Here is a 12,953-nt window from a genome sequence, read left to right as displayed (position 1 = left end):
CCCGGGTCCCGGCGTGAGCACATTGAAGGGTCCCAGAGTGACAGTTCAACAACCGCATACCTATCCTGGGCAGAACCAGTACTAGGTGCCTTCACCTCTGCAAGGAACTGACAACTTCTGTACATGCCAGGGGCAGTGGTACAGTGCGAATGGCCGTAGAAAGGATTTCATAACCAATCACAACAGAAGTGACCTGGTCCGCCCGGGAATCGAACCCGGGTTGTCCGATTCAGAGTCCAACGCTCTACCGATTGAGCTAACCGGGCGGACTATAATTACTAGCTGCTACGTATGCTTCCTTTGTATGCCATCTGATTCAGTCGGAGCCCATTCCACTGAATTAAAGTTGAATGCATTTCTCGTTTGATCTCAATGATTATTCGAGTGCAATCGATGTGCATTCGTTACATCTGAATAAGGAATAATCATCACTGCACAAATGTATCTGTCGGTTCATTAGCAACATATTTCTTTGATAAATATGTAAATAAACATATATATTAGCATGTTAAAACTTCAGTTGACTTGTACAGCATGATTTATAAGCTCAGTTTTGTGAATTGGTATAAATGTATGGCGATCTTGAATGCATGCATACGGATAAAAAACTAACAGATCAACACTAAAATAAACTGAAATTAAAAAAAAGATATTTAATCAATTATTTTTAATCAATTACATTTACGTTGCTATCTATTTCAGAACATAATTATTTAGGTAGACCTATACAACATCATCTATTGGGGAGCACAGTACAAAGGAGGACACAGTTTGAGATCAACACTGAATTGTTGTTGGGTCGGTCATCAGCACAAGCCAGAATTCTGAACACGCGACCGTCAATAGTGTCTCAATTATTAACGTTTAAACGTCGCATTTCACGGTGGTCGCTCTCCAGTCACCGTGGCAGCAACCAAGACAAACCCACTTCAGACAATGAAGCTTACAACGGACCATGCTTGCAAAACATAGACAATGCCTCTGACGGGCATGCAGATGGAGAAGGCCATACTATGAGTGATTCACAAACAGCAAACGGCAGGAGTCTTCATAGTGTATCAACTGGTGAAGCAAGAGCTGATTCAGTAGCTATTGAACTCAGCAGCAGTGACATCATTAATGATTTTCCAATGGGTAGTGATACTAGTAATACTGCAATAGGAAACAAACATCAAGATAAAAGATCACAGGTTACCAGGTTTTAAATATCTGCATTCGGAATTGTTAAACTAATAAAAACATTATATTGGTAGGTATAACTTAGCGGTACGTAAGTAAGCGTCTGCGACAAGCATATTTTATCACAAAATTACAGTTACGGAATAAATACAGAAATGTGCTGAGCAGTAATGTTTTGTTTCTGTTTTAATATTCAATCGAACAACATTCATGGTGGCAGTGATATCCTTGCATGGTAATCAATTATAGCTGTACAGCGATAAGAACAACGTCTGTAGTTTGCCACATTTCAGTATAAAGGGAACATCAACCCAAAATTCAACAACTTTGGTAGTGGGCTACCAAACCTTAAAAGACTAAATTATTTGTGTTTGTTTCATTAATAATTGATAAACTGCGAAATTGTTCTTCCTCCGTGACGGTCGTATAAATTTAATCTTATTGTGGTGTCTCTAACATCAATGGTAGTGGGTCAACAACATTCGAAGATTCATTCTATAATTAAATAGGGCAGTCACATTACACTGTAACACAATGGTCATCGTTATAATAAAAATGCCATTATGTTTCAAACACAATCGAATCATCTATTGGATGCAATTATTTAAAACACTCAAATAATATCAATCAATATGGCAATATGAAAAAAACAAGTATCCGATCCAGAAAACGCTTCTATCACAGTTTTTTACATTCTATGTCTGTTCGCTATAGTTCACTTCATACTGTAATTGTAGAGCGCAAATCAGTTATATGGATATGTTAAACCTACGTTAAAGCAACACAAAGCACACAATAATTTTGTGAAATATCTTCTTTCTTATATGCGTTGTGGTTCTTGTTTGTGGTTTAAGCCCCCAGTAGACTCCAGTTCCAGTGAACTCGTGTATCCATTACCGAACCAAGGTGGTTATACCATTATTTCCGTGTTGTTTTTCTATTGCATTCTCGTTTAGGCCATAAATTTGTGTAATTAAATAGGGTTTATCTAACAATTCTTTATAAACATACCTAGTTATTATATATATAGTATGTATGTTCTGTGCTGTTTGTGGAGGTTTGTGCTGTTCTTCCATGTTTCTTGTTTGTGATTCTATGTTATATGTCTTTGGCGTTTACCCAGTGCCATTTAACCGGGTTTATGTTTAGACTTTTTGCTACTGACCTTGTTTCTGTTGCTTTTCGCATAAATATTATTTTTTGAATTTCCGTTTGCTGGGCTTGTCCATGTAGTTTTCATTGTAGTTATTGACTTGTGGCAATATGATCTAGACACGTGGTTAGACAAGATACATGTTGGGACAAGAGCGAGGTTGAGAACTCACAAAGTGCTTAAAGTCCCAGTTAATCTTAAATTACCTTTTCCTGAAATGATATTTTGGCATGTCTGGTTTTGTAACGTCTGGTTTATTGTTTGTTTCATTAATATAATGCATTCTAAGGGAATAAGCCTATTTGTCCAAATTTAATAACAAATCCTGTTTAGGTGCACTAGGCAATGGCCCAATTGACAATCACCTAGACACACAAACATATTTACACCACCCAAATACAAATACCAAGAATAATCTAGCGCGATATACACAAATACAACCACTACACACAAACCATTCCCTAATCAAAATTGTTTTATGTAAAATGATTGAATAACATCCGTGAAACGGACAGTGAATCAGGAGTTCGCTGGATCTCGACTCTACTGGGACCTATAACTAGTTAGTTAGTCCTGTGAGACAGATGATTTGCTAAATGAATATTTCATAGAATCTTGAAATTTTTAGGGTTTAAAATTGTGTGATGTGGTAAATGCTGCATGGTCATTTCCCAGACAGCTGGACGTAAGAATTGTTTATACCTTTATATCAAAAGGGAGCTTAAATGATGAAAATATTTATACGGGCAATACCTAATAGTTAGGTGTCACGTTACGAAAGTCACAAGATTAATTCAAAACGATTTTTCTCGAATTTTATTAAATAATTGTTTTTTTTTTAATCTAAATTTTCTTGTTGACTGATTTTTACTTTATTAGACATGATTGTGTTCACTATTTAATCTATGTTTATGTGATAATAATTTAAATAACAACATCATATATACTTGTCGATTTTTGAAGAACTTTTTTGGGGTACGTTACTCAATTTTATTTTTTTAATTCTTTGAAACGTGTATTGTTTACACACAGTACACAGTGTACTTTGATTATAACTATACTGATTGTTTGAGCTTCTATAATAGTGAGTATTACACAGCTATCACCTAAAGACCGTTACCGACAGGTCTGAGGTCAGAAGCGTATTTGACTGGATTGACCTTACTTCTGTGAGTGTCTGTTTTAAAACCGTTATAAGGCCTTACATTGCTTGGACTATTGTTGCTGTCGGCCATTTATAGTTTAATACATGGCAAGGCTGGGTAGTATTGGGATTATTGGCTAGTATGTACTATAACGGCTCGAGACGTAGACAATGGTCGTTATGAGCATGAGGTCCAATTATCACTCAAGGTCAGTGTTTTTACATATTTGATTCATTCTTTCACAATAATAGAAGGCTTACACACTTTGACTGTTATGCGAATCGCTGCTGTAAAGGAGATGGTAATTGGTTTGAGATATAAAAAAATAATAATTTATGTTTGGATTTCGTAACGATGTAGGAATGTAATAATATTTATGCAAAAAGCTACAGAAACATGCTCAGTAGCAAAAAGTTTAAACATAAACCCGCTTTAGTGGCAATGGGCAAACGCCAAAGACATAGAACACAACATCACAAACAAGAAACATAAAACAGCACAAAACTCTACAAACAGCACAGTGCATAAATACAGTGCATATATATATATATATATATATATATATATATATATATATATATATATATATATATATATATATATATATATATATATATATATATATAATTGGTATGTTTATCAAGAATTGTTAGGTACCGCCTTGGAACGGTCAGTAAAATGTAAATTTACTGGGGGTTTAAACCAGTTTATGTGCACAAACCTCACTCTTATCCTAACAATCCTTAGTAAAGATAAAACGCAAAAGGTAAATCTTATCAAAGTATGCAGTAACTTGAGGAAACTTATCAATAAAACAAATAATAATAATAAAACGAAAAGGTAAACCCCAAGTACTTCTATGATTAGAGATCCCAACTCTATCTGCAGACGGAGGGAAACAATTCAGAGCACCTAATGCAAATACTTTTCAAAGATACGATGTAGTCATCGTTAGAAACCAAAAGCATCACACACAGTCTGCCTTATAAAATAAAAGGTTTAAAACTGTGTGATCATAAAGTTTCATAATAAAAAGCATCATTGTACTAAAACTGGGAACAAATAAAGAAAAACAATATCAAAAATAAAAGCGACTTGAATATGCTATTCTCTCCTTCCAAATGATTTGAAAACGTAAAATATTTGAAGAAAATTAAGTCACAGCCAAAACACTCGGAGTCAGTCAACACGTGTTTGCCAAAAAAGATTTTAAAGATAACATGAATTAGCAAATTCTTCATAAAAATCAAAGCACTGAAAGTTTAGTTATGAAAGGATGCTATATTCAACCCAATATTTTGTTTCAGGTATTCATCTTTAAAAACAAGAAGGCAAGTGCTCTTCAAAATATTGCCTTTCTATCCACGGTTTAAATAAAATCCAAGTAATTCATTAAGTCTATCTGCCCAACTACCTGCTGGAAACATTTTAATTTTACGAATTTTCTTTAAAACATCACCATAAAAATCGGGATGAGCAATACTATCAGCAATGAGCGATTTAAGACTACTATTGTACTTTGATATGAGATTATAATGACCATTAACAAATTTTGAGAAAGTTTTCCTTAATTTAAAATATCTGAAGCCCTGTTTTAGAAGTTTTTGCGTCATAAGTTTACTGCGAGAGCTGATTTTTTTACATCTATACATATTCTAGCAAATCGTATCAACTGTGCAATAAAAACACCATATGATGGTGAAATAGGAACATCTTAGGAAGGGTAATTAATTATTTTAAAAATTAAAATTATTTTAAAATTAAAATCATCACGTTTATCATAAAGATTGATGCTCAATATATATTCCTTTACTTCTAGTTGCAAATCTAAACAGGATGCTTTTAAAACGGATATATTAGATTTATTAAGTTGCAATTGTGAAGGGTATATCGAATGAATGTTATCTGTAAACACAGGATTATTTAAACTTAGAATATCATCAATATATCTAAACGTGCTATTGAATTTATCAACAAGAGCTAGATCTCCAGACTTAAATAATTTTAACATATATTCACTTTCATAGCTGTATAAAAAGAGGTCTGCAAGTAAAGGTGCATAATTGGCACCCATTGGAATTCCAACAGTTTGCTTATATAAACATTTACCAAATTTAAGAAAAGAATTATTGAGTACAAAATTTAAAACTTCAATGACATCTGTGCATGTCCAATAGATATATTTATCTGAGCGATTATAAGTAAAAAAAAAAACCTTTTTAACATTAACTGCCATGTAAGTAGTTTTCTCCCTCGCAAAAGTTTTTTCGATAAGAGGAGCTCAAGGTGTACATCCACATGGTCTTAATCCATTAGTTTCGGTTAATCTCTATGTTAAAATCATAATGCCAATTGTTCTCTATTGTAGTGAATTATGGAATAATATTGTACAAAGCGATATAACTTCAGTTAATCGCTTACAGCATTTTATGGTTAAGAAAATACAAGGATTTCATTTTCGCACGAGATCTGATATGTGTGAATCAATGCTTGGGCTTCACAAATTGTATTCTTCGGTGGTCATTAAGAAATTGCTATTCTTACATTTGATACTTTGTCTAGACTCTAAATGCACCACTAAGAATATTTTTCTACGACGATACTTTCAGTTTGTAACAGATAGAAATGTTTCTTTAGGTTTTATTCCTGATATATGTAAAATCCTATGTACATATGGACTTCAAAGCTTTATCAACAATGCTTTAGTTAATCCAGAACGAATTCCCTCTAGACGTCAATGGAAACATACAGTTAAAACTATTGTTTCATTGAAAGATACCTCATTATGGTCAGCACGAACTCTGTCAGACGAGGATTTTAGTCTATTTAGAATTTTGCAACCGCGTGTAAGTAGAGCAACAGTGTACGATATATTTGACTTAAACTGTTATAAACATATTCGCATGTTTATTGCAAAACTGTGGTGCAAAAGGCCACCACAATTGCCACAACGATGTCATGGATGTCAAACAGTTTGGATATACACATCATTCACGGGTGTACCAAACATGAGCGTGAAAGGTGGCGTCTAATCACTGACGTCATGGAAACGGACATGGGCCTTGCGCAAGAACTGTTGTCAATGGATAGCGTTATGTTTTTCTTAGCACTTCTTGGGGCAGAACTAAGTGTACAGAATAACCAAGCAGTGCGAAAACAATTCTTGAGACGATCGTTTGTATTTATTTATAACTGTCTCGTGAATAGTGCATAATTGTGTTCGATACAAGACTTATACCTCAAAGTTTGATGCAAAGGATACAAACACAATTTCAATATGCATGTTGATATAATATGCTAATTATTGTGTATGTACATATATCATGTATATAGATATCATGCCTTCATAGTAACTATTTGTACATAATATGAATATCACCGCTAATGGTGGAAATAAAGATGAGTTGAGTTGAGTTGAGTTGAGTACTGAGACTTTATACCGTCTATTTTCAAAATCATTTACTAAATCTAAAGAATTATTGATAGACCAAAAGAGTTTAATCCCAGAATTCTCATAAACTTTACTACAGTATTTTTTCACATGAAACTTTATAGCAGTTAAGCAGGATGTAAGTAAAATTGAAACTCGTTTAGTAGAGCAAGAAATAGAATTAACAATAAATCGTGATTTATTCGGATTTTTATGCATCTTAATCAACCAGTGTATTTTAAGAATGTTTTTATGATCATCATTCAAAAGAACTTGAAGTTTAGCATTATAATCAATATGATTTTTTACTAACACTTTCTTCATCAAGTTGGTTAAAAATGTAAGTTTTGGAAGATTGTAACTCTCCAATAATAGTATTTACATAATATAAACGTCAAACTATGATTACATTATTAGCTGCTTTATCAGCTGGTACCAATAAAAGTTTTTTATGTAGGGATTTGATATCCATTATCAACTTTGGAGTTATCGAAATAGACTTAGGGGGAAGTGCCAACGGATTATTGTTGAAAAACTCTATTTTCTTATCTATTAGGTACAATATTTTATTCATCCACGGTAATAAGGCATTTGGTTCAACCCCTTCTCTTTTGCACCAGCTTTTACTATATTTGGATATATTGTCTGTCAATTCTAATTTACATGTATGGAAATTAATTTCAGATGCTATCCGGTATTTAGGACCTTTATTAAGCAGTTTTCAAAGAAGATTATTTTTAATAAAAGAAAAATCTCCTGTAACAATATGCCCAACAGGGTCGTAGCGGTACATGGAGTCAATACAATCTCATGAAGAAGGTGTATTTGCGGAAATATCATCTTCTGATACTACTTTATTATAATTAAATATGAAATTTCTAATAGGCTTTTTATATTTGTAACATATCATTGGCATTTCTTTATTCTTATAGTATTGTGGAATACATTTTTCTACATTTTTATTCTTAAATAAATTATTTAGATTAAGAAGATCTATACCCTTGTTGCTAAAAGAAAGTTTAATGCAATATACTTTGCTAGTATCAACATTTTCAATAGTGGGATGAAGGTTTAGTTTAGTATATCCATTAACCATACAAGCGCATTCATACTTCGGATCAGTTCTTAAAACAATATTATCAGCTTCCCTATCAAGTGACCGTAAAGAAGTTAATGAAAGGGAACATGAAGTAGAAAGAAGCCGATGTTTGCCATTTTGTAACAAGATACTATTACATTGCTCCATATCAATTGTTCTACGTTGTTTTCTTTAAATGTTTCCATTAATTCTCTTGCCATGTGATCTTGTCTTACGCTTTCTTTCTTTAAATAATGAAAAAAATATAAATATTATTACATTTCGAAATATTACCTACATTAAATATATTATCATTATATAAGTCCAAGCGGATATGGAGTTTGCAAGCGTTTAATCCAGTTAAGTTCTGCAATGCATCTTGCTTTAAATTTATAAGAATTACTTTCTTTATCTGTAAATATAAGGTGTTCAACTGGATGAATGGTTAATTTATCTAAGCTATGTCCCGTCTTGTAAAAATGTTGATATAGAAAATCTAAGGAGTTATTATTCTTTCTTATTCTTGATTTTATAAACATGTTAACGTAATCGGGCTTTCAATGGCCCCCCTGTCTGTCCTAAATAATGGATTCCACAAGTATCCACATTTCAAGTTAGAACATAAATAATATTAGATGATTTTCAAGAGACATTCTCCTTAAGTAAACAATTAAACGTCCTATTATTTATGGACGAGGTAATATTAGAGCTATTTCGAAGAAAAGAACAACAAATACATTTCCCAGAATTGCACGAAGAAATTTTAGGAAACAAGCCCCATCGTAACTTTCGCACTATTGAGAGTTTCAATGGGGAGACTACCACTCTTAAATTAAAAAGTTTATTATTTGAATCTGTGTTATAACTTACTTGACAAGTATTAGCTAGATGTAAATTCAATCTACGAATATTTACTATAGGTGTCTTTTAAAACAGTTCAGGGAAATGATGTTGATTAAAAGTTAACGAAGCCTGCCTCCTAGTCAAAGGTTTTTGGTTTATATTTTTAGGTACTGTATTCATAATTATTTGTACGTATAGCCACCTCGTTTATAGAAACGTTGCAGAACATTGCCAAAAAGCTATATTAAGAACTACCTAAGATAAATTTGAGTGTAGGATCCTGGCATATTAAATGCGGTCTAAAACCTCATGAGTGATTAATAATTCAGTAATATAAATTACGTGAATGAAATTAAAACTGAGTGATTAGAAAAATGTACTACAACCTTTGTATAAAAAAGGTCTTCAACATGACTAAGATTATGTAAACCAAAAACTACCGACCACAGTCTCTGTAAAACTGGAAATTATGACAACGTTAAATGAAAGTGCGGGGCGACTTTTTACAGCTTTCACACGGCACTCACTAAACTGCTGTAAATATCAATATTTATGCAAAAAGCTACAGAAACATGCTCAGTAGCAAAAAGTTTAAACATAAACCCGGTTTAGTGGCAATGGGTAAACGCCAAAGACATAGAACACAAAATCACAAACAAGAAACATAGAACAGCACAAAACTCTTTAAACAGCACAGTGCATCAATACTATATATATATAATTGGTATGTTTATCAAGAATTGTAAGGTACCTCCTTGGAACGGTCAGTAAAATGTAAATTTACTGGGGGGTTAAACCAGTTTATGTGCACAAACCTCACTCTTATCCCAACAATCCTTAATAAGCCGAGCATATACCGTTTGTGTTTCTAAAATTAAGGTAACCACACGTAGTAGAGCGCAAACGTCTAACATGTGGGGCAACAGATTGACATAAATAGTACGCCAAAGTGTCGTCAATAGGAATCAAACTTATTCTAAACTTATCATTGTTATAACTATGTGAAATGATGAATTGAAATGGATTCTGGAAAACTATAAGATAAGGCAAAATGCTTCAAACCTATGGTTATTCGTTGAAAATCAACGAAAATTAACATTTAAATATTTTATATTTGAATGCAAGTTCATACATCATCAGTTACTCTTTCCAGTTTAACAATGTTGAAAATACCGTTAAAATCTATCTTCATATGCTTAATTATCTCAACTCTACTTACAAACAGAGACGATATAATTATAAGATCTCTGTCAAAAATATTCAAACTTATAAACTGATTTATTTATTCTACTTTTATAATTTTGAAATAATATAACATACACTTAAAAGAGTATACAAACATGGCTTCACACGATAGTATCTAGTACCCTATCTCGAGTTCTCGATCGACTGCCTGCACAAGTTTTCATACAAGAGCCGAAGGAATAAAAAAAATGTCACTTCGGGAAAAAGTTTTTCTTTTTCAAATTCCCGAAAGCCAAAAACGCGCACCTAAAAAGAACGGCGGCTACGTTTTTACTATCATTATCATTATGAAAACATCTTAATTATTATGAAACCTAAATAGGTCAAGCAAACACGAATAAAAAAATAATCAATGTTTATCAATACATAAGTCATTTTTGAAATTTAATACTAGTGATTTGTCGATGCTTAGAACAAATACGATCAAAGATTAAATGAAAGGAAGGTCTCACTGAAAAGGTCTCATTTAGAGGATATGCATATCAAGATCATGGATTTTATGCCATCATAATAAATATCTGAATTAACATTAACTTTCATGAGATTGTTAACACAATATTTGAATAACATTATCAAATGATAGAGAAAAATTCAATAATTCAAAGGATAAATTCACATGGATGAAAATATCAATGAGGTTAACAAAGTGTACGTACATGTATATTTGAGTATTCAATAATGTGTACCACTTAGATGGGGAATAACCAGAAAGACTCTTTTCCTGCACTAATTAATGATATGCAAAACATTTAGCCATGATTCTATCTTCAAGATTTGGTCGTTTTATTTGCTCTTATTTCATACTCTCATAACTTTTTTTTCGGGTTGAAGCAAACATTGTAAGTGCTTTGAACACATATAAAAGACTTATACTAGACACTGACTAGTAGGATTATAAAAACGTGTTTGGTTTATATATCATCAGGTTAAAACAAAGCCATTTCATTAATCGTTTATGGTTTGTTTGTTATTAAGCACTTAACAGATCATTTCAAAACACCCTCAATGTATTTAATTATAAATAAATGTGGACCGGTTTATGAAAATTATAAGAAGTATATGGATTTATCTATTCATTAAAAATAAATATATAAAAAATACGTTAAAAAATACTCCGTAGCCTTTGCCTAAAAACGAAGATGGGAAGAAAAAATACACTGCCGTGAATTCTCAATACATCAGCGCTTCGTGCCGATATGTTCCGTAAAACAAATCAGATCAAGGTATTTTTACCAGCAAAAACGCATGATGAAGGTCTTGAAATTAAATTGCTTAGAAGGTTGTTTCCCGCTGGAGAACCATTACTTCCGTCATTTGGTCAAAAGTTTAGAATGAGCATCGGGGGCTGGTGATATATTGGAGAATGACAATTAAACGGTCGAGGTTTTGTGGAATATCAATCGCTGTGATTTGTTTGGATATCATCAAGGAAATGTTGTCGCTTTCCAGGTAAGTTTACACAATTGTTGTACTAATATATGTGCTACAGTTCATTTTAATTTATCTTCCGAAAAAGACGTTCAGGCGCTGCAAGTGACTCCAGCAAGCCTTACACGTATTTAAAGTAAATTAAAATAAACGCATCAAATTTCTGTTGTTTGTACCAAATATTCGCTGGACTTTCTTTCCAATGTCAGACACCACTTATTGATATAGTTACACTGGAACAAAATCTTCTTCAGAATTATAAGATTGTAGTATGTAACTAGACCACCTTGACAGGCATTGATGAAATATTTGGCAAATACTTAGAGTAATTGAATATAATCTCATTTGATCTCGATGTCATATTTTATTGGCTGGCTGGACGTTTTATGTCTTTCTATATGTATTGAATATATATGCAAAAAGCTACAGAAGACAAATAAGTCATAAATAAGGAATTAATTGCTATACAAAATGGTATGCAGGTATGTTACAAGAAGGAAAGTCCGTCTTGGACGCTGTTTGGTATTCATGCAACACACCACCCCGGTTTGTGAAGAATTCTAATATTTTGTTCATACCACTGTACCTTTTTAACTTCAAAACATACACACTCAAAACCGTTACTGAAATACCAGACGTGTGTTTTGAGGTCAAATGGAGTTCTCTATCATCCTATCAAACCAGTGAATAACAACATTAAAGAAATATGCTATATATTTACTTATGTAGTTTCTCACAATCCGCCTTTTTTCATAACTTCCACACTCTTTTTGTTTATAAAATGGAACAGGAAATCATGGTATCCGCAGGTCTCGATCCATTGGCTTATATTCAGACAAAATGACCCCAAAATCCAAACAAGGTTGAACAGCTGGGAAGACCTTAACTAAATAATTTATTTCAATAAAATTAATTATCGCAATTATAACATTATGGAATAAATTAATTAAACCTTATCTTTCTTGCTTATTGTTTTTAAATACTAATTAAAATTTACTCAACGCTTATTGAATTCGGGCTCATTTACAAAAACGTTTAAGGGCTAGAAATCTTTATAAAAATATAGTAGTTCGAACACTGGGGAATTCATGCGGCGACATAAAACAAAACGTGCTTTTCATTTGTTTGAATTAGAGGTGTAAGTGTATACATAATTGAGGATAGGTTGACAGTAGGATTTCTGGGAAACTTCCTTAAAGTGACGTCATTAATTAATTTCAGTCCATTTTTAGGAATCTTAATATTTGAAAAAGTCAATAGTATATCTGAACCATCCGTATTCTGCTATTAATGTAATATTGATTTCAATATATATAGAGAGGTATTATTTACTATCATGTCATAAAATGACGTTTTTGAGTCTGGCTAATTATTTGGAATATAAAAGGTTATAAAATACAGCTTCACTAAAGTGTATTTTTTATCAAACTGTACATGGTTAAAAACTGTTTT

General features: G+C 32.4%; 1 non-coding gene across 1 annotated transcript; it reads right to left on the bottom strand.

The window, feature by feature from the left end:
• Positions 1–194: 194 nt before the first annotated feature.
• On the bottom strand, positions 195–271 carry Trnaq-cug (transfer RNA glutamine (anticodon CUG)). The gene has a single exon. It is a non-coding gene; the product is annotated as a tRNA-Gln (tRNA).
• Positions 272–12,953: the final 12,682 nt, after the last annotated feature.

Source organism: Mya arenaria, chromosome 4 (assembly GCF_026914265.1).
Source record: "Mya arenaria isolate MELC-2E11 chromosome 4, ASM2691426v1".
In the NCBI taxonomy this organism is placed as follows: Eukaryota; Metazoa; Mollusca; class Bivalvia; order Myida; family Myidae; genus Mya; species Mya arenaria.
This window is presented reverse-complemented; position numbering and strand designations above follow the sequence as displayed.